Source organism: Lissotriton helveticus, chromosome 6, assembly GCF_964261635.1.
Source record: "Lissotriton helveticus chromosome 6, aLisHel1.1, whole genome shotgun sequence".
Classification (NCBI taxonomy): Eukaryota; Metazoa; Chordata; class Amphibia; order Caudata; family Salamandridae; genus Lissotriton; species Lissotriton helveticus.
In genome coordinates, this window is record NC_136067.1 from 1,249,356,269 (window position 1) to 1,249,377,761 (window position 21,493).

Below are 21,493 nucleotides of genomic sequence, written 5' to 3' on the forward strand. Positions count from 1 at the left end.
TCAGGTACTCTCACCCCCCCCCCTTTTCCCGGAGGGAGAATTGCGACCTGGTGGCGGAAACGTGGCTTGCGGCCGTGCCATATGAAACGCGAGAGCTCAGTCTGCGTCTGCTGAATCCAGCCCAGTGGCGGTCGCAGCGGAAGTGTCTGGAATATGTACAGAATTTGGCGGAGTATGGTCATTTTAAGAGCTGCTATCCTACCCAACCAAGATATTGTGCAATGTTTCCATCGAAGCAACTCCTTTTTGATCCGCGTGCGTAGGGTTGAGTAGTTGATATCGGTGGTGGCCTGAAAGGTGGGAGCAAGCTGGATGCCTAGAAGCGGAATCGCTTCAGTGGAGCATCCATCAGATGCTCTTCTTGGAGGAAGGCTAGGGTATTTGGGGAGAGGGAGAGGCTAAGAGCCACCGATTTATCCAGATTGATTTTAATGCCTGACCCTTGGGCAAACTTGTGTAGCTCAGCGAAGAGGGCCCGCACAGACGTGATCGGGTCCGATAAGGACAATAAGACATCATCAGCATATAGGCTAATGGTGTGGGTATCCCCTCCAAATTTGATCCCTGTTATTAGGGGGTGGTGGCGAATTTTGAGCACAAGGGCTTCCATGTAGAGTGCAAAAGTGAGGGGGGACAGGGAGCAGCCCTGTCTAGTGCCCCTCCCAATCGCAAACCGGGAGGACGTGTGGCCGTTGACGCGGATTCTCACCATTGGCGATCAGTAGCAGTTCAGAATGCGAGTGCGGAGTTTTTCTCCAAAGCCAGCCGCAATCAGTACCATCTCCAAGTAGGGCCAGTGCACCCTATCAAAGGCCTTTTGGGCATCTATAGCCAGGAGCACATATTCGCCCTGGGTGCGGGACCCTTTCTCTATGAGATGTAGTATGCGCTTAGTATTATTGCTAGTCTGACGTTGGGAAATGAAACCAACCTGGTCAGGTTCGACCAATTGCATCATGTAGGGCGCTAAGCGGGTCGCTAAGATGCTAGTGTATAGTTTAATATCTATATTGAGCAATGAAATGGGTCTATATGCACTACAGGCCGTCACATCCTTTCCGGGTTTCGGGATCACGACTACTGTTGCCTCCAGCATCTCCCCTGGTATGGCCCCAGTGAGCTCGAAAGTGTTAAACAATCGCGTCAGAGTGGGGGCCAACTGACTGCAAAAGACATCGAAGAAGGCTGCCGTGTAGCCATCGGGTCAGGGGATTTACCCACTTTAAGGCGGGATATTGCTGATATGACCTCCTCCACCTGTATCGCCCTGTCTAGATAGTCCGCCTGCGCTGGGGAGAGGGAGGGCATGCCTGACTCAGCTATGTACTCTGCGCTGTATTGAAGTTTGAATGGGTCCCCAGTGTAGAGATCTGCATAGAAATCTCTAAAGGCTTTGGCTATAGTAGCGTCATCTGTTACCGACTTGCCTTCAGGGGTGCGTATGGCCTGAACTCCTTGTCGCTGCCTAGTCTCACAGAGTTTGTTGGCCAGGAGGCGGCTCCACCTGTCTCCGCCCATGTAATAAAAGTGTTGCAACCTGAGTGATGCGTATTCTGCTTTGTCTTGATCTAGGGTTGCAAGGTGTTTCCTTTCTGTGCAAAGTTGGCGCCATGCCCTGGAAGCCCCCGTCCTCTGATGAAGTTGCTCAAGTCCTGAAACCCTCTGGATGAGTTCGGTCCTCTTATGTTCCCTATCCCGATTTAGGGCAGAGGAGATCGCAATGAATTCCCCCCGAAGCACGGCCTTCAAGGTTACCCACTGTCTAGCTATTGAGGTGTCAGGGTTAGCCTTAAGTGAGTGAAAGTCCGTGATAGCTTTCTGAATTTGGGCAAGAACCTGAGGTAGCTGAAGCAGCATGTCGCGCAAACGCCAACGTCTGAGAGGGCGAGGTATGTGTGGAACCTGAAAGTTAACCAAAACCGGGTAGTGATCCGACAGAGATGCCATCAGGATGTCCACCTTAGACACATATGTCTGGAGAGAGGAGGAGCCCAGGAGATAGTCGAGGCGTGCATAGGTTTTGTGTGCCCCTGAATAAAAGGTATAGCTGTGAGTGCAGGGGTGGGAGTGGCGCCAGAGGGCGGATAGTCCCAACTCACAGGGTAGTGCTCGGCTCGAGGGCGGGAACATTCCGGCCTGGTTTGTCCTCTGGCAGGAGCGATCTATTTCATTATCAAAGACTACATTAAGGTCCCCTCCAAGGAGTAAGTGCTTATCGACTGTAGCGGTCATTTCCCGTATAGCTGTGAGAAGAAATTTTGTTTGCCCTTCGTTAGGTGCATAGACAGATCCCACTACAAAGGTCATGTTACCTAGCGAAAATTGGTATGTCAGCAGGTGACCCCTTATCTCTGCTTGCTTCTGAAGAACCCTCCCCGAGAAGGTCTGGGAAACCAGAATGGCCACCCCTGCAGATTTTGTAGCATTGGAGGAAAACAGTTGCATGGGAAATGCCTTAGCCCTCAACCTATGGTGATCTTTGGAAAGGAGATTCGTCTCCTGGAGTAAACATATGTCAGCCCCGGAATGCTCAATGTAGTGTAGTATGGCCCTGCATTTAATTGGGTTATTCAGGCCACGCACGTTAAGGATAAGAACTTTGAGAGAAGTGTGCACCATAAAAAACCTGGGGTCAGTGTTGCATGCGATATTAGGTGTTGGTTGTGTTGTGCATTGTCTGATCCAGCAGTGCGAGGAAAAGGGAAGAGTAGTCAGAGGTCCGAATAGTAGTAGAGCATCAGAGGCACCCAGGGGAGGTGGACGAGGGGACCCAAACCCAACAAAAAAATAAATTTGCACCAATAACAGTGTCTCAAACAGGAACAGAGAAGTCAAAGGTAAAGAGAAAACCCATTGTCTGGGATAGAGTTCGCCAACCCGAAAGGGCCGGGTGGTCGTCAAATTGGGCTCATAATGTGATGGAGTGGGGGTTCGGCTCCTCCTGCCGTCCACCAGAGTTCAGAGAGTTACAGCAAAGGCGTATGATGTTCCAAGCTTCACTCGTTGGTGGTCTGTGCTCCGGTCATGGCGTCAGCTGCGGAGGCAAGGGCCTCCTGCTGTCCCTTCATGACTTCTGCTTTATTGGGCTTTCAGACTCGTCTTGTCCTTCCTTGATGCTGCCAGCCCGAGGGAGCGATCTCGGGTCCCGGGCTGTTACTGCAGTGGTCACTGTCCTCATTCTCAGGCATTGCCAGGCCCAACAGCCGACATGATTCTGTGAGGGAGTGCATCTGGTGGAGCTTGCCATCTAAGCGTAAGATGAGGCAGAATGGGTGTCCCCAGGAGTAAGAGATGTTGCGCTGCCGAAGATGGTCCGTCACCGGTCGAAACTGCCTACGGCGTTGCAGGGTGACCTAGACAAGGCCTTGGTACAATACAGGAGAATGGCCTTGATAGGAGATAGGGTGAAGGGTTCTCGCTTTGGCCAGGATGGCTTCTTTAGTTTTGAAGTCTTGTACGCACACCAGTATATCCGCCGGGGGGGCATTGGGTGCTCGTAGGGGGCCAACCCTGTGTGCTCTGTCCAACACTATTTCAGCGTCCTGTGCAGCCGCCAAGATATGGTGGAACAGGCCTTGTGTGAAGGCGAAGAGATCTATGGTGTCCTCGGCTAGCTTTACTCTGTGGATTCGGATGTTATGACAACGTGATCTGTTCTCGAGATCCTTCAGATATGTTTGAAGATCCAGTTGCTGATCCTGGAGCATATGACCTCCTGTTGGCGCATGGTTACTTCCGTTGTGGTAGTGTTGTGTTTAGCCTCTATTGTTGCTACACACTCCCCAATGTCGGCTACATCTCTGCGGATTTCCCGCATCTCAGCCATCAGGTCCGTCCTCACTGTTTGTATGTCAGCTTTAAGGGTGTTAAAGAGTGACTCCAGGAATGCCTTAGTGATAGGCTCAGCTCCAGCGTCCGATTGGGGCTGCGTGGACGCCATCAAGGGAGATGCCGCAGCGGAATCCGGTACAGACTGGACCTTCCCAAATATGTCCTGCAAGGGTTTCTGCTTCCTCGTCCTGGCCGAGGACATAGTCCTGAGGGATCTCAGGGAGCGGCCGAACCAGCCCAGGACACCCGCCCTAAGATCGGGGGTGAGGTGAGTTTTCCACTACCACAACCTGCTGTGAGAGGGTTCAAAACCTGCAGCTGCATTCTCTCAGGGCTCTCACACAGGCACGAGCTACCTCCGGAGTCTCACCGCGGCCAGTCCAATGTCCCACCAAGCCCAAGCTCAGTTCCGCGTCACCATCCACCTGTCCATGCCTGTAGGCCTTTGCCATGGAGGGCAACCACCCGCATCCAGTCGCGCATCTAGGCGCCCTCGACAACTCCCAGCCGCTCCCGGGGCACTCGGTGGCTTGCGTTCCAGGGGTAAATGCCCGTCTTGTCTCTCAATTATCCTGTGAGGTTGAGCGTTCTATGTGCTGCCCCCGGTTCGGTGCCCGCGGAGCGATGGGCGCTGGGGTCACAGCCAGACGGTGCCTGGATGTCCTGTCTCCGCTTCGTTACCCACACATAAGGGTCACGCTAATCCCAGCGTCTCCCACCGCACCGGGGTGCTACAAATGGCACCTCCAGGCCGGGCCCAGGAACAGTCTCACCCGGTTTATTGCATAGGGCAGCTCACTCATCCCCCAATGTCTCCCACAGACGCTATAGCCGGACTCGGGCCCAGGTAGGATGCAGCAGTCATCGCTCCTCCGGCGGCGGCAGTCTGGAAAAAAAGCCTCACCCCCACCTCCAACTTTACCACAGGTCCAGCGCCGCCTCCTGGGTCTCCCGGTGCACTCCGGGTGCCGCGGCTGCCTCAGGGCCGCGGGGGTCCCTCCGCCCCTCTCTACTCACTCTCGAGGTCCCCCGACCCGGGCCTCTGATCCTCCAGTGCTGCAGCGGGCTCTTCCGGCAGAGGCCGCGATATCGGAAGCCGGCCTCGGCAGTCGCCACACAGGATCTCCGCGGCAGATCGCCGCTGATGGTAGGCCTCTGCCATGCTGTCGGCCGGCCCGTTAGGCCCGTCTGCAGTTCCCCGTCCACCAGGAACCACAGCCAGCCACCAGTCACAGAGGGGGTCGGCGTGAGCCTCCGCAGCCGAGTTCAGCGCTCCCCAGCTCTCAGGAATGCTCTTAGATGCTGTTAGTGGCGGATGGCGGGCAGGAGCCGAGACAAACACGTCCTACCTCGATGCCATCTTGGCCATGCCCCGCTACTCCTTTTTTGAGGTTTTCACACAGGACGTTAGCAAGGAGGGCAGTACGATGGGCCATGCTATCCTGTTGTTGCCTTTCCTACAGGACCAGATAAAGAAGGTTCCTTAAAGCTTCGCCCAGCAGGTGTGAATGAAAACACAGAAGAGCCTGCCTTGGTTGAGACCTTAATCCTTTGCTTGGCTTGTAATATAAGTTTGCCACATGATATCATCGCATTCAAAGAGTACATTCTGCCCACTTTCTTTACTTTTTCTGAAGGGGATGTTTTAAAATACAAGAGGTGGATAGTAGAACAAGCCAAAGACTTGGAAGAAGAATGACTGGAACTTTGAGTTCAGACTCCTGCCCTTCCTCTACCAACCCACAGACATCAACTGCGGAGTACCCCAAGGATCATGACTCAGCACGCTCTTCAACATCTACATGGCCGCTCTCGCCTCCATTCTCAGACGGCATGGGCTCAGCATTGTATCCTACGCATATGACACCCAGCTCATCCTCTCACTCGCAAAGAACCCCAATGGCACCAGACTCTGCTTCCAGGATGGATTGAAGAATGTGGCAGCCTGGATGATAGATAGCTGCTTGAAGCTCAACTCAGAGAAGACCGAGGTCCTCATCCCCGGAGCCTGCACCTCCTCCTGGGACAACACCTGGTGGCCCGCACGTAACCTCTGCATCATCCTCGACTCCTCCTTCTCCATGAACCGCCAGATCAACGCCGTCATGTCCACTAGTTTCAACTACCTGCACATCCTCCATAAGACCTTCAAATGGATCCCCCTGACTACAGGAGGACCATCACCCACGCTCTCATAACCAGTAGGCTGGCCTATGGAAACGCTCTATATGCCAGAATCGACAGAACTCTTCTATACGAACTCCAAACCATCCAGAACGCCGCGGCCAGACTCGTCCTCGGGGCACCGCATCACAAACACATGACCCAAAACCTACAAGACCTCCACTGGCTCCCCATCGAGAAGATGGTCACTTCAAAACTCCTCACCCATGCCTACAAATCCCTCAACAACATTGGACCCAAATACCTCAACAAGAGATTATCCTTCCACGTGCCCAAGAACAACGACCAGATCAACGACATTGTGTCCACTAGTTTCAACTCCTTGCGCATTCTCCGTAAGAAGTTCAAACGGATCCCCCTGACTACAGGAGGACTGTCACCCACACTCTCATAACCAGTAGGCGGGACAACGGCAACGCCCTATATGCCAGAATCAACAGAAATCTTCTATACAAACTCCAAACCATCCAGAACGCCACGGCCAGACTCGTCCTTGGGGCACCACATCACAAACACATGCCCCAAAACCGAAAAGACCTCCACATACTCCCCATCGAGAAGAGGGTCACTTTCAAACTCCTCACCCACGCCTAAAAATTCCTCAACGACATTAGACCCAAATACCTCAACAAGAGATTATTCTTCCACGTACCCAAGAAGAACCTCCGCTCCGTCAACCTCACCCTGGCAAAAGTCCCCTGCATCTGCAGAAACAAAACAGGCGGGAGAGCCTTCTCCTATATTGCAGCAAAGACCTGGAACAAGCTCCCTGTGAACATCAGACGTTCCCGACCCTGCAAACATTCAGGAAGGACCTCAAGACCAGGCTCTTCAACTGATCCAGAGGTGCCCCCCCTTTAGCACCTTGAGACCCTAACGGGTGAGTAGCACACTCTATAAGCCCCTGATTGATTGACTGATTCAGTCCCATCCTGCAGTTCTGGGGTACTGCCTTCAACTTCCAGCGAGAGCAGTCTGGTCTCACAGCAACCAATAACACCATCAACCAGAACAACAGCAACAGAAGCACTGGATATAACCTCTGTATCGTATTGGTTTCAATTGACAGGGAAAATCTCTTATTATTTTTGTGTCAGATTTACGCTTCCCCACCATTCTTTTAGTCACATGTATTGACGGATTGCAGTTGGACCAGTGTGCATTGAAGAAGCCTCCACAATTCCTTCATATTATTGGGTACAATGCCTGCCTCCCTTGCATGCCTACAGCCTATACCTTTTTGCATCACTTCGCACTAGAATATCTGCCCCAGAAGATTGTTTATTGTGTACTAGACTGTCTGCCAATAACAAATTCCAATATGTTGCCTGCATCAAAGATGAATAACTAATACCTAAACTAATCATGCTTGGATTGGAAGAGGTAACTACAGCTATTGCAACAGTTAGTGACTGATTGTGTGAGTGATGATGATGATTGATGAGGCATGTGGTGGCAGACAGTGAAGAAGGGAATTGAACTGTAATGTGGGAAGTTGCCTGGGGTTATTTATTTGCAATGTTTGGGGGCCTAAGTGATGGGGGGATATTTTTTTCTTTAGAGGGGATTGGCCTTCACAAACGTACTTAGCAAAAATGAATTAACATGTACGGTCCACTCCTATGATCTTTCTGTTTTTACCTTCATCTAGGATGGCTCTTCCAGACAATCGTTTGATTTACAAGACATGCCAAATTCCAATCTGTTGCTTGCATTGAAGGGAAGATAATGTACCTACCACTGTGGCTGGATTGGAACAGGTAACCATTGAACCAATAAGTGATCAGATTATCGAGTGACTGTGAGTGATGATTGATGTAGAGGCTGACAGTGAGGGAAGTTGTGTTTAACTGTAATACTAGGAATTTCTTGAGATGATTATTGATTTGCAATGTTTGAGTCCTGAGTGATGGGCAATCAACTTTTTTCCCTGGAGGTGATTGGTCCTTTCACACCTAGCCAGATTTAATTGCAAGGTCCTCTCCTTTTTCTGATTCTTCAGAGACCAGGACAGTCAATTTAAGTAAACGAAAATGTATACAAAATACTTCAGTGCTGTTTCTCTACTTGTTCTCCAACAGCAGTGCACTATTTATTTATTTATTTATTTTGTGTACTTATAAAGCGCAACCTATCACCCAGAGGGCATCCTGGCGCTTTGAACTTCAGCAGGCACACAACTCACTGCTCAGACAATTTTCGGGAACAAATACGTTTTCAGCGCTTTCCTAAATGGTAGGTAGTCCTTGTGGCTTCTCAGAGAGAGAGGAAGGGAGTTCCAGAGTCGGGCCGCCGCAACACTGAATGAGCGGCCACCCATCCTGACTCTCTGGAACCTCGGGACCACCAACAAGCTGGCTGAGGATGAGCGGAGAGGCCGCGAGGCAGCATACCAAGCAAACATGTCGCGAAGTGGTATTGGGCCCTGTTGGTGTACGGCCTTAAACACCAAACACGCGGCCTTATACATCACTCGCAGATGCACCGGAAGCCAATGCAGATCTCTTAAGGCCAGAGTGGAAGAGCTAGATCTAGCCCGCGAAAGAGCCAGCTTGGCAGCCATGTTCTGCACCCGTTGTAGCTTCCCCACCAGATTTTTTGGGGCCTCCAGAAGCAGCGCATTGCAGTAGTCTAAGCGACTTAAAATAGTACTGCGAACTACCTCTGGCCTGGCCTGGGCGGGGAGAAGGGGCAGAACTTTACGCAACATGGGTAACAGCATCATGCACGTAGCGATAGTTTTGTTTACATGCAGATCAAGCTGTAGATTCGGGCCGAAAATAACCCCCAAGTTGCGGGCTGATTCCGCCGCCGCTACTGGTTCCGGGAAAGCAGTGGGCCAGAAGTTCTCTGGAAGAGCCCGCGGAATTCGATCACTGGAGCAGTGGAGCACCTCCGTCTTAGAGCTATTAAATTGGAGGGAATTGGCTCGAAGCCAATCCGCTGTAGCTGCCATACAGCGATGGAAAGTTTCCAGTGAGACCGCGTTATTACCTTCCAGAGAAAAGACCAGCTGGGTGTCATCAGCGTAATTAAAAGCCGAGACACCAAAAGATTTAATAAGCTGGACTAGGGGGCGAAGATACAGGTTGAAAAGTATCGGGCTGATGGCCGAGCCCTGTGGAACCCCCTGTCCCACTTTCCGTGGCTCAGAGCGGAAAGGAGGAAGCGAGACCAGCTGTTGCCGGCTACCCAGATAAGAAACCAACCAATCTCTTGCGCTCCCTGTGACTCCGCACTCCTCCAGTCTTCTGATGAGGGTTTGATGGCAGACCGTATCGAACGCGGCCGACATGTCGAGCAGCACTAAAAAGGCTGCCCATCCACTGTCGACACGCGTCCGGAGGTTGTCCAATACGGTAACCAGTGCTGACTCCGTCCCATGCCCGGGGCGGAAGCCAAACTGTGCCTCGTCAAACCAACCGATGTTCTCAAGAAAACCAGAGAGCGAGCGGGTCACCCATTTTTCCATGATCTTGATAGGAAATGGGAGCAAAGAGATAGGCCTGTAGTTGGACAAACAGGCAGGGTCTAACGTTGGCTTCTTGAGCAGTGGAGATACCACTGCTAACTTCCAGCAATCAGGAACCCAAGCCGACTCCAAGGACTGGAGGCAGATGGCGTGCAACGGCGGAAAGAGTTCTGCATGGAAGACCTTCCAAAATTTGGGAGGTAATGGGTCAAGCGGAGAGCCCGAAGCAACCGTTTGTGCCAAATTACAGAATTCCTCATAGGAGGGACGGGGGAACTGTCTTAGTTGGGGTCGACTGGATAAAATATCCGGAGCACCCAAGCAAAGACCAAGGTCACTCGAGTGGGGTCGACTGGGTGTTCCGACCGGAGCTCCCAGAGTGGGACCAGGTGTATCCACCTGGGGTCGACTGGAGGAGTCACCCGGAGCTCCCACTCCAAGCGTAGCCTGTAGAAGGCCTGCATCATTCGGCTGGGGTCGACTGGGTGACCCGATCGGAGCTCCCGGGTCATGACAAGACCCGCCTGACCGGGGTCGACTGATCGAGCTAACCGGAGCTCCCAGACCGAGGGCTGCTGGCAGAGGGTTTTTTAAGCCCTCTAAAATCTTGGCAGTCTTCTCCTCAAATGCACCCGCCAGCGCATCGCACAGGGTTTGCGACGCCACGACCGCGTTGGCCACACAAGCTGGATGAGACAAGTCCCTGACGATTTTGAACAGGGCTTGCGATTTATTAGGCGCCTTATTCAAGATGGATTCCAAAAAGGCCGCCTTGGCCAACTTGATCTGCGCCTTGTACCCCAGCAGAGCAGCCCTAAACGAGGCCTTTGCCGATGGCAGATACTGCTTCCTCCACGCCCGCTCAGCACGTCTACAACCCAGTTTAAGCAGTCGCAGCTCTTCCGTATACCAGGGGCAAGCCCGGTTCACTCTCCCTCGAGACTGACGAAGAGGAGCCAGCCTATCCAACGATTCGGTGATAGACTGACATAAGGAAAGATAACTTTCCTCCACCGAGTTGCTCAGACAGAAGTTAGCTGATAGTAGTGCAGGTAGTGAGGATGACTTGGAGAGACGAGACCAGGGTCTACCCAGTTTCGAGCCTCCTACCCCCGCAGCTTCCGCAGGGTGGGTCCCTAAATCAAGGGAAAAGGCCACCAGTGCGTGGTCTGTCCAGCACTGGCTTAAGATATCGTTTACCGCTACTGCTTGAGCGTCAGCGAATACCAGGTCCAAGATGTGCCCTCCTCTATGTGTCGCAGCATCAACCAGTTGCTGCAACTGAATGTTGCCAAGAGTTTGACAAAGTGTCGAAAACGCCCCATCCAGAGGTCCACCCTGCCAAAGATTAAAATCCCCCAGAACCAGCAGCTTAGCGTGAGAGTTCGAGAGATCATATACTAGATCAAGAAAGTCTGATAGAAAGGGGGCAGAGCCCGGCGGGCGATAACATAGCACCCCCGCGAACTGTGTTCTTTCCCGGTCTTTGATGGAAAATCCCATCAGCTCGAAGCCCGAAACCTCACTAATTTTAAGCTGGAAGAGGCCCAGCGACTCTCTATAGATGATACCGATTCCACCACCTCTGTTCTTTGGGCGTGGGGTGTGAATAATTTTAAAGCCTAGGGGGCAGGCCAGTCCTAATTCGACCAGACAGTCCTCCCGAGTCCACGTTTCCGTTAAGAACAGGATGTCCAGTCCTGAGGAATCGATCAGGAAGGCAATCTCGGTATAATGCTTGCAGAGCGACCTGACATTAAGGAGTCCGCAAGACAGAGATCGTAATGGGCCGAGAGCCTTAGCCCTCCGAGTGGGGGGCACCAGAGCAGGTCCTAAGTCCAATAAAGCAGCCCGAGAGTACACCAAACGATGGGACAGTGGGGGATCAGAGGATACAGCCCGTAGCGCTTCCGAAGCGTGAACGGGCGCAAACGGGCTTACCTCTGGCGCACCTCCGGCGCCCCTACGGCGCGCCCGCTGCGCGTAACCGCTGCGCGCTTGGTCCCTCATGCCTTTATGGTATTGGACCGAGCGGAAGTCCGCCTCCAGCGTCCCTCGACCTAATCAATATGGCGCCCGGAGTGCTCAGAGACCTCACCCCTACCCAAGATGGCGGACGGACCCGCTAAACTTACTCTATCCCGCCAAGAACGGGTTGAAGCAGTTGCTGAGTGCAGGTAAGCCTGTAAATAGTTCCCCGGCCTACGGAGCCGACACAAGACAAGTGAGACAATTAAAAACGAGCTCTAGAAGCTCTTGGCGATGACCAGCAGCGCAAGGAAGTTTTAAAATAAGTGAGCGCGAAAATAGTCAGACAACAGCGCTGGAGCGCGTAGGCGAAAGTTCTGGCCAAAGACTGCACCAGGTGGCTTAATAAGCCCACCGGGTGCGGAAGTCCGCCTCCAGCGTCCCTCGACCTAATCAATATGGCGCCCGGAGTGCTCAGAGACCTCACCCCTACCCAAGATGGCGGACGGACCCGTTAAACCTACTCTATCCCGCCAAGAACGGGTTGAAGCAGTTGCTGAGTGCAGGTAAGCCTGTAAATAGTTCCCCGGCCTACGGAGCCGACACAAGACAAGTGAGACAATTAAAAACGAGCTCTAGAAGCTCTAGGCGATGACCAGCAGCGCAAGGAAGTTTTAAAATAAGTGAGCGCGAAAATAAGTCTATCTTGCTCAGATCATGTGGATGAATGGTCTGGGACAGAGTTACTCCGAGTTCTGGAGTCAGGAGGAGGATGGAAGAACTCAGGGGTGGGAGCTGCTAAAAGCGAGATGTTATCAACTTCATTTCAAAGGTAAACCAACAGTCTGAGGGCTAGTACTCAGCTATGGAGAAAAGAGAGAGGTACGTTTGTGAAATGCTACTGTTTGTGTGTGTGTGTGTTTGACTTGTGGAAAAAGTGAAACTCAGAGTCCCCCTCTTGTTTTTTTCTCTGCCTCTGAGACTTCTTGATACACTCCCCATGAAGCTTACCTTCCTTCTGTCCTTCTCCTTGACTCTAAAATACAGCTTGTCTTTTACAATCCTCAGGCCTTCTTCTACTCTCCTGCATGAACAAAAGGTGAAAGCTGAGCTCAACAACATTCCTGCTACCCTCCCGGAGATTCATGAGGAGAATTCAGATGTTCCACCTAATTTTGCAAAACAGTAACATATTACATTTAACAATCATATGTGGAGAACTGGGTGGGAGGGTTCACTCTCCAACCTAGAATACACAACATTTAGATATCTGATAACTTGGGTCTCTAGGACAGACTGACTGTTTGCAATGCATTTTTCTGTACTCTGTCATACTCATTCCTTTATTTCCTTTCACAACAGCTTGATGGCTAATGATGTGCTGATGCTCATTGCCCAGATTAATTGTGTCCTTTAGTAGTGTTTGTGTTTGTCAAACCTTTCCCCAAATCCCCCTTCCCATCCATTCATCAAACCCCTAACCCTCTTCCCCAGGCTGTGTGATTTATTGAGGTGTTGCTTAATTTTCACCATTAATGGATCACAAACTTGGTGGGGAGAATGTTGTGAAAGCAACACCAACTTATTGCAGGATCTTCTAAGCAATAGCCCACACTGGCACCATATACTTATCAAAGAAAGAGAAGTGGTCCATATTTTTGATATAGAATGAAGAACATCAATTGTCAGAATCATCATTTAGGCCTTGTGTTGTGTAACCATAAATGCCTAACCTAAGGTGGTCCACTCCAGACTTTGAGTCAATTTTTTTATAAATCAGGGATTTCACAGACAATACTACTAGCTCCTAATTAGCCCAAACTTACTAGCATAGCTTTTTTTGTATTTTAGCACTATCAGTCATTCTCTTTTTTTTTTTTAATTCTTTATTGAAGTTTTCAAAAGATACCCTCCCGCCCCCTTGTTCCCCCCCCCCCCTCCGGTCACATTTGACAGGTTATTTGAAAGAGAGAAAAAGAGAAGAAAAAAAGAGAAAAGGAGGAAAAGAAACCGGAGTACATCTCATTACAACATAGTCAGATATCAGCGAGAGATTGGCTCATAATATAGGGGGCGATTAGGATGGCGGTGAATCCGTATCCTTCGGGCCGGCGGAAGCCACCGCCGGCCTGGAGGATGGGGATTCACCGCCGCGGCCACAGACATCACCCGCCGCCAGATTAGGATGGCGGTGGGATTGCGGTCCGTCCGCCGCTGATCCGCGGGGTGAGGAGGGCTATTTGGTGGCGGTGTCTGCAAGACACCGTCAGCCAAATTAGGATGTGCATTGACACATGCTTTTCCACGGCGGCTTTTCTGCCGTGGAAAAGCATGTGGTCTTTGGTGTTTGGGGGTCCGTTGCGGGCCCCCAGGGTGTCGGGGGTGCACCTGGGGGGTACCGATGGTACCCCCCAGCATTTACATGCACAAAGCAGCAGGCGCCGCGCGGTGCCTGCCGATTGGTGCATGTAAATGTAAAACATGCATTTTTACCCTTGCGACGGGTGCTGCTTCAAGCAGCACCCGCCGCAAGGTTAAAGATACGGGATGTGACCGCCAGGGTGGCAGTCACATCCTAATTGCACGCCGCTGCCCCTGCGGACGGTCCCTCCACTTCGGGGATGGCGGACGGACGCAGGTTATGTTATGTTATGTTATGTTACTTTATTTCTTTTATAGCGCGCGGCGACTCCAGAGGAGCATCCCGGCGCTTTGGCAAAGAATAACATGCATAAAAGGCAACCACACAACAGAAAAGGGCAGAAATGAAAAGACTATTTCCTGAAAAGCCATGTTTTCAACTCCTTTCTAAAAGTAAGAAGACAGGGAGCCGATCTCAGGAACAGTGGTAATTCGTTCCATGCCTTGGGTGTCAAGTAGCGAAAAGATCGACCTCCCAGTCGTGCACGGCGAATTACAGGGACAGTGAGCAGAGACAGACCAGATGACCTAAGAGTCCTGCTTGGCGCATACCGGGAAAGACGTTTCCCAATATATTTGGGGCCAATGCCATGTAAGGCCTTAAAGGCCACAGTCAGGCATTTAAAAAGGATTCTCTTGGAGATAGGTAGCCAATGAAGGGTGTTCAATAAGACAGTGGCACCAGCTCTCCTCGGGAGTCCAAAGATAGAACGGGCTGCCGAATTCTGGACAACTTGCAAACGGGTCATAAGATATTTCGGTAGACCCAAAAAAAGAGCGTTTGCGTAATCCAGTCGCGACCCGATCAGTGCCTGAACGACTGTTTTCCTGTGGTTGAGGGATAGTAGAGGAAGAAATTTCCTCAACATCCAAAGAATGCCAAAGCATTTCCCAACAAGAGACAGGATGTGAGGTCCAAAAGATAACTCACAATCTACTATCACTCCCAAGTTCTTGGCCTTAACAGCAACCTTGTCAGGGGGAAACATATCCTGTGGCCACCAAGATTTCCAGTCGTGTTCCGGTGCGCAACCGAAAAAGAGCAACTCTGACTTATCAGAGTTGCATTTTAAGCCATGACATCTGAACCACTCAAACACCGCACCCAGGCAGTCCCTGATCTTTATGCCATCAAATGACCCACCCCTATCACATGTGAACAGGAGTTGGGTGTCATCGGCATAGGACACGATCTGGGCGCCGAAAGATTCCGCGACTTCCGCCAGAGGGGCCATAAAGATGTTAAACAGCATAGGGCTGAGAATGGAGCCCTGCGGGACTCCCACCTCTAGCGGAGCCATATCAGCGAAAAAAGGAGGCGCCCAGATCGTTTGTCGGCGGTCGGCCAGAAATGATTTTAGCCAATTCCACACCGTTCCGCGAAGGCCACACTCCCAGAGTCTTACAAGGAGGACATCATGAGGAACGGTGTCGAAAGCCGCCGACAGGTCAAGCATGACTAACACGGCCTTTCCCCCCAAATCGAGTACTTCCCTGATGGCATCAGTGACCTCCAGCAGAGCCGACTCCGTGCTGAAATTAGCGCGGAAGCCGGACTGCGAGGTGTGCAACAGGTCGTTTCCTTCGATGAAACTGGAAATTGTCCTGTGCACATAACGCTCGGCCACTTTAGCCAGAGCAGGGAGAAGGGAGATTGGCCTGTAATTGGCATGTATAAGGGGGTCCAAGGTGGGTTTTTTGAGCAGTGGTAGAATCATGGCCCGCTTCCAGGCCCGAGGCACCTCCCCTGTCGACAAGGATGTATTCAGCAGGGGATTCACCAAGATGTTAATGGCGGATGCCACTTTCCCCAAGCATTTTGCCGGGCATGGATCTAGAGGAGAGCCGGATTTCAAGCCGGACAAAAGCTCCAAAGATGTACTAAGATCCATGGGAGGGAATACAGAGAGGAAAGGGCCGTGACCTTCCACAGAGCATGGTAGCGTTAGATGGCTCAAATCCGATTGCGCACTAGAGAGAGAGGCCTGGATGGCTGTGATCTTACTGACAAAAAAGGTGGCAAGTTGTTGTATCCAGGCGTCCGTATGAGTGTACAGACAGCAGGAGAGATAAAATCCTGGACCACTTTGAAAATTTCTTTGCAGACATTATCAGCCTCATCAATGCGATGCTCAAAATAGGCCTTTTTTTCGTCCCAAATAGAATGATGATAGGCTTTAATTGCTGCCCGAAATTTCAATTTCTCAATTGGGTCGTAAGCCCGCCTCCAGGCCCTCTCAGCCCTTTTACACTCCTGTCGTTGTGTCCTCAACTGAGGGGAGAACCATGGGGCTGACGCCCTGCGCTCTCCTAATTTAGATCTTTTTTTGGGGATTAAAGTCTCAAATCTTGCTAAAAGCCATTTATGGAGGAGAACAAGATTCTCCTCCAGACTTCCCAGAAGGGGGCAAGGAAAGGAGATGAGAGCCTCAGATAGCATGTCCCCGGAGAGCAGATGGAACGGGCGTGAAGTCCGCGTGGCCCCAACTTCTCTCTCCCGAACAAGGGCAGTGACAGGCAGAGAGAAGGAAATTAGAAAATGGTCCGACCAGAGTACTGGCTGTATGGCACCGACAGAAATGGGTCTCGTTGAAAATACCTGGTCTAAGGTATGACCTTTATTGTGTGTTGGACCTTTCACAAAGGGAGATAACCCTAACGGAGCCGTGATATTGAAAAGTTTTGTAGCGTCGGGGTCGCAGCTATTGTCCATATGGACATTAAGATCTCCAAGAAGAATGCAGTGATCAGACCTAAGACAAGGGACTGCAAGTGCTTCTTGCAGTTCGTCAAAGAAAGGTCCTGTTGATCCAGGGGTTCTGTATACAAGTATCCCAGTACAGGCCTGGAGAGGGGAGAGATGTAAGGTGAAACCAAGGGCTTCACATCCCTGCATATTCTCCACCGGAAAGGTAGAGCAGGGGATACTCTTTTCCACAATAAGAGCAACTCCACCACCTCTGCCCGATGTTCTATCCCTCCTAAAGATGATATAATTCGGGGGGATAGCATTTGCCAGGTCTGGTGCGGAAAAGTCGCCCAACCAGGTCTCGGTCAAAAACAAACACGTGATATTGGAATTATACAACAAATTCCAAATATTAATGGAGTGGCGGTTCACAGACCTGGTGTTAAGGAGGAGACATTGAAAAGAGACAGGTGTATTGTCATGCCCGGTTTCAATTACAGGCGGGAAACGCCACGCACATGACGGACAACCTTTCCTTAGTTTCCTACCACCAGGGAAAATATGAGAACATTTTCCTCGAGGGAGACGTAGAGCGAGAAGCTCAGCTGAAGAATAAGTCAGCATATTTAGAAGATTGAAAACAACAAAGGCCGTAATAATACAAACCACGAGACCGGCCCCTTGAAACCGTCCAGCTCCGTCCGCCTCCGGGACGCTGACGGGCGCAGACGGGCTGGACTCTGGCGTGACTCCGGCGCTGTGGAGGCGCCCCCGCTGCGCGATCCCGCTGCGCTCACAAGGGAGCTTTATGTAGGCTAACATCCGCTACCCACAGAGCGCTAGTCCGCTCGTAATCCCCGCCCCTCTGATGGCAAAACACCACTCCAAGATGGCGGCCGATGATTTTACCACCCCGGGACCCGGACCCGCTACAGCAGCGGTGGTCTCGACAATTACAGTGCAAGTAAGAGGGAAAGATAACCCCAGCTTAAAAACAGGGGATGAAAAAGTAAAAAGCAAACAAATAATAAACAGGTCAGTCTTTTAAAATGCAGCGCGATGTAAAAGCGCGAAGTGCGAAGCGCTATGCAGGGAAATCCTTTACCTTGGCGAGGGTGAGCCTAGGACCGGTCGCCTTATGTAGGCTAACATCCGCTACCCACAGAGCGCTAGTCCGCTCGTAATCCCCGCCCCTCTGATGGCAAAACACCACTCCAAGATGGCGGCCGATGATTTTACCAACCCGGGACCCGGACCCGCTACAGCAGCGGTGGTCTCGACAATTACAGTGCAAGTAAGAGGGAAAGATAACCCCAGCTTAAAAACAGGGGATGAAAAAGTAAAAAGCAAACAAATAATAAACAGGTCAGTCTTTTAAAATGCAGCGCGATGTAAAAGCGCGAAGTGCGAAGCGCTATGCAGGGAAATCCTTTACCTTGGCGAGGGAGAGCCTAGGACCGGTCGCCTTATGTAGGCTAACATCCGCTACCCACAGAGCGCTAGTCCGCTCATAATCCCCGCCCCTCTGATGGCAAAACACCACTCCAAGATGGCGGCCGATGATTTTACCACCCCGGGACCCGGACCCGCTACAGCAGCGGTGGTCTCGACAATTACAGTGCAAGTAAGAGGGAAAGATAACCCCAGCTTAAAAACAGGGGATGAAAAAGTAAAAAGCAAACAAATAATAAACAGGTCAGTCTTTTAAAATGCAGCGCGATGTAAAAGCGCGAAGTGCGAAGCGCTATGCAGGGAAATCCTTTACCTTGGCGAGGGAGAGCCTAGGACCGGTCGCCTTATGTAGGCTAACATCCGCTACCCACAGAGCGCTAGTCCGCTCGTAATCCCCGCCCCTCTGATGGCAAAACACCACTCCAAGATGGCGGCCGATGATTTTACCACCCCGGGACCCGGACCCGCTACAGCAGCGGTGGTCTCGACAATTACAGTGCAAGTAAGAGGGAAAGATAACCCCAGCTTAAAAACAGGGGATGAAAAAGTAAAAAGCAAACAAATAATAAACAGGTCAGTCTTTTAAAATGCAGCGCGATGTAAAAGCGCAAAGTGCGAAGCGCTATGCAGGGAAATCCTTTACCTTGGCGAGGTCCATCCGTCATCCTAATAGGCCCCTTAGTCACATTGGTTTCAGAATATTAAATATTGCACTTTACACTTTACTATTCAATGTTTTGCATCCACTGTATAAGGGGACCCCAGATTTCGAGGCCTTATTTTTCCTCTTCGCCCCCTTCCTCCTATATATAGCTATTTCTAAGCTGTATGTAGCTAAGAGTCTTACCCGCCACTGTTGAAGGGTTGGAGGATTTGGATTGAGCCAGCTAGATGCTAGACATATTCTGAAAACAGCCATGGAGATAAAAATGAGTCCCTGTATTTCCTTTGGCCTGAGATCTCCATCAATTCCTAACATTATTTCCATATTATTTAATATTTCTATTGTTGTGTTCCTGACTCCGGAGAGGAATTTAGAGATTTCGCATCTATTGAGGCCTAGTGTGTCGCATGTGGCAAATATATGTACTATGTCGGCTTCATGTGATGCACATCTTGGACACTGGGTACCTTTACCTGTACTCCATTTAGCTATTTGGTATGGTGTGTAATAAAGTTGAAAAAAGGTTTTATAATATTGTGCTTGTAGCTTGGGGTACATTAGTAGTGTTTGTGATAGGTGGTGTGCCAGTTGGACTGAATCCTCATTATTGTCTAATTTATTTTGCCATTTGAGGATATGTTTGTCCATATCGTCCGGCAGTGAAGAAGCTAAGTTGTTATAAATAAAAAAGACCTATTTTGTCTGTGTTATTACGGATAACTGCCTCGGTCGTCTGGATTTTACTGAACTCTGCATTGCCCCCCCTTTTCATTAAAAGTCTCTAATTTTCAAATATTTGAAAAAATCTCTACGTTCTAGCCCATACTCATTCTTCAATTCTTCGAATGATTTAAAGCCTGTTGGTGAAAAGAGGGCGCCACATTGGGTGATCCCTATATTAGCCCATCTTTTCATACATATGTCCGAGAATATCCCTGGTAGGTGGTTATTTTGACATAGGCTCGTGTAGTGGGAATACCTTCCATTTCCAAGGAGTTTACGTATGCTTTTCCATGCGTTGTAGATGCCTGCGAGTGTTTTAAAGCGAACTTTTTTAAAGTGATTGTCATAGGTCAATCGCCATAGATGTTCACCTGTTTCCGATCCAAGGATGAGTTCTTGTGGAATTGGAACTACCCCTTCTTGTATCGGATGTCTATTTGGTGTCAGTAAGGCCTTACCATATTTCAAGAGTGTAGCCCACCAATAGATCTTGAGGTTTGGGACAGCGAGGCCCCCTCTATCTCTGGGGAGTGGGGAATGCCTGTAGGCTCTGCGCGATCTTTTATATCCCTAAATAAATCGAGAAAATATGTTATCTATTTCTTTGAAGATTTGCTGGTCAAAGTTTAGGCAGATGGTTCTAAAAAAGTATAATAACGTTGGTAGAAGAATCATTTTGATGACGTTATATCTGTATATTAGGGTGAGGTGTAGATTATGTAATTTACTGAGATTTTCCGTAGTTTGTTTTCAGAAGTGGATCCATATTGATTTTTACTAGTTGATCTAGGTTGGAGGTGATATTAACACCCAGATATATAGCATTCCCAACTATCCTTTCGTCTCTGTAGTTTGTGTTTTTATTAATAATTATCTGGGTTTTGCCTTGGTTTAATTTGTACCCGGAAATTTCTCCAACGCGCATAGCTTCTTCTTCCATAGTTTTGGTTGCTACACAGGGATTACTCGTGGTGATCGCGATGTCATCAGCGTATGCCAGGGTTTTGGTGTTTCCATTTGGAGTTTTCATAGGTAATATGCTCTGATTGGTCTCCAATTTGCGAATAAATGGGTCGATAGATATCGCAAAGAGTAGGGGAGAGCACGGACACCCCTGCCTCGTCCCTCTAGTCACCTCAATCTTGCCCGATATTCCGCCATATATAGTGATCACTGCTTCTGGTTGTGGTATAAACTACGGATGGCATTTATAAATTGATCGCCGATTCCACTCTTTGACATGGCTGTCCATAGGTATTGCCAGGAGACCCTATCAAACGCTTTGTCGGCGTCCAAAAGTATAAGCGCCATAGGGTCTCCTGCAACTTCTGCCACGTCAAAGAGTGTAATTACCCTTTGTACATGATCCGTCGTGGATCTACGAGGGACAAATCTGTGTTGACGGGCTGATATGATATTGTGAATTATTGGAGCTAATCGGGTGGCTAACAATTTAGAGTAGATTTTAGAGTCACAGTAATTAGTGTAATTGGGCGATAGGATCCTAGTTCAATTGGGTCCTTGTTTTTCTTTGGGAAGACCACGAATTTGGCCCGTGCCCATGATTTTGGTGGTTTCCCCCCTAGAAATACTTGAGTCATTAGATACGTTAAAATTCCTTTGAGCGATTTGTGAAATTTGACATAAAATTCAGCGGGTATACCATCTATTCCTGCTGCTTTCCCCGGGGCTAGACTGTTTATGGATAATAAAATTTCGATCCACTGGGGTATTGCCTCTAGATTATCTTGGTCTATTTGTGGAAGTTGGGCCATAGTTTAATTTGTACCCGGAAATTTCTCCAACGCGCATAGCTTCTTCTTCCATAGTTTTGGTTGCTACACAGGGATTACTCGTGGTGATCGCGATGTCATCAGCACTGGGGTATTGCCTCTAGATTATCTTGGTCTATTTGTGGAAGTTGGGCCATAGTAACTTGATTTAAGTATTCCATGATTAGTCCTTGATCCTTATTGGTCTCTTTATATAGATTTTGGTAATATATCTGGAATTCTGATCCGATCTCTTCTGGGTCTTGTCTAAGAAAATTATTTTGATCTTTGATCTCTTTAATTGTGTTTGCAGTGTT

General features: G+C 49.9%; 1 long non-coding RNA gene across 1 annotated transcript in view; it reads right to left on the minus strand.

The window, feature by feature from the left end:
- The window catches only part of LOC144761698 (uncharacterized), an 81,278-nt gene extending 68,782 nt beyond the window's left edge, over positions 1 to 12,496 (minus strand). Inside the window, exon 1 of the long non-coding RNA XR_013595855.1 lies at positions 12,467 to 12,496. This is a non-coding gene — a long non-coding RNA (uncharacterized LOC144761698). The remainder of the gene's footprint in view (positions 1 to 12,466) is intronic.
- Between the last annotated feature and the right edge of the window lie 8,997 nt (positions 12,497 to 21,493).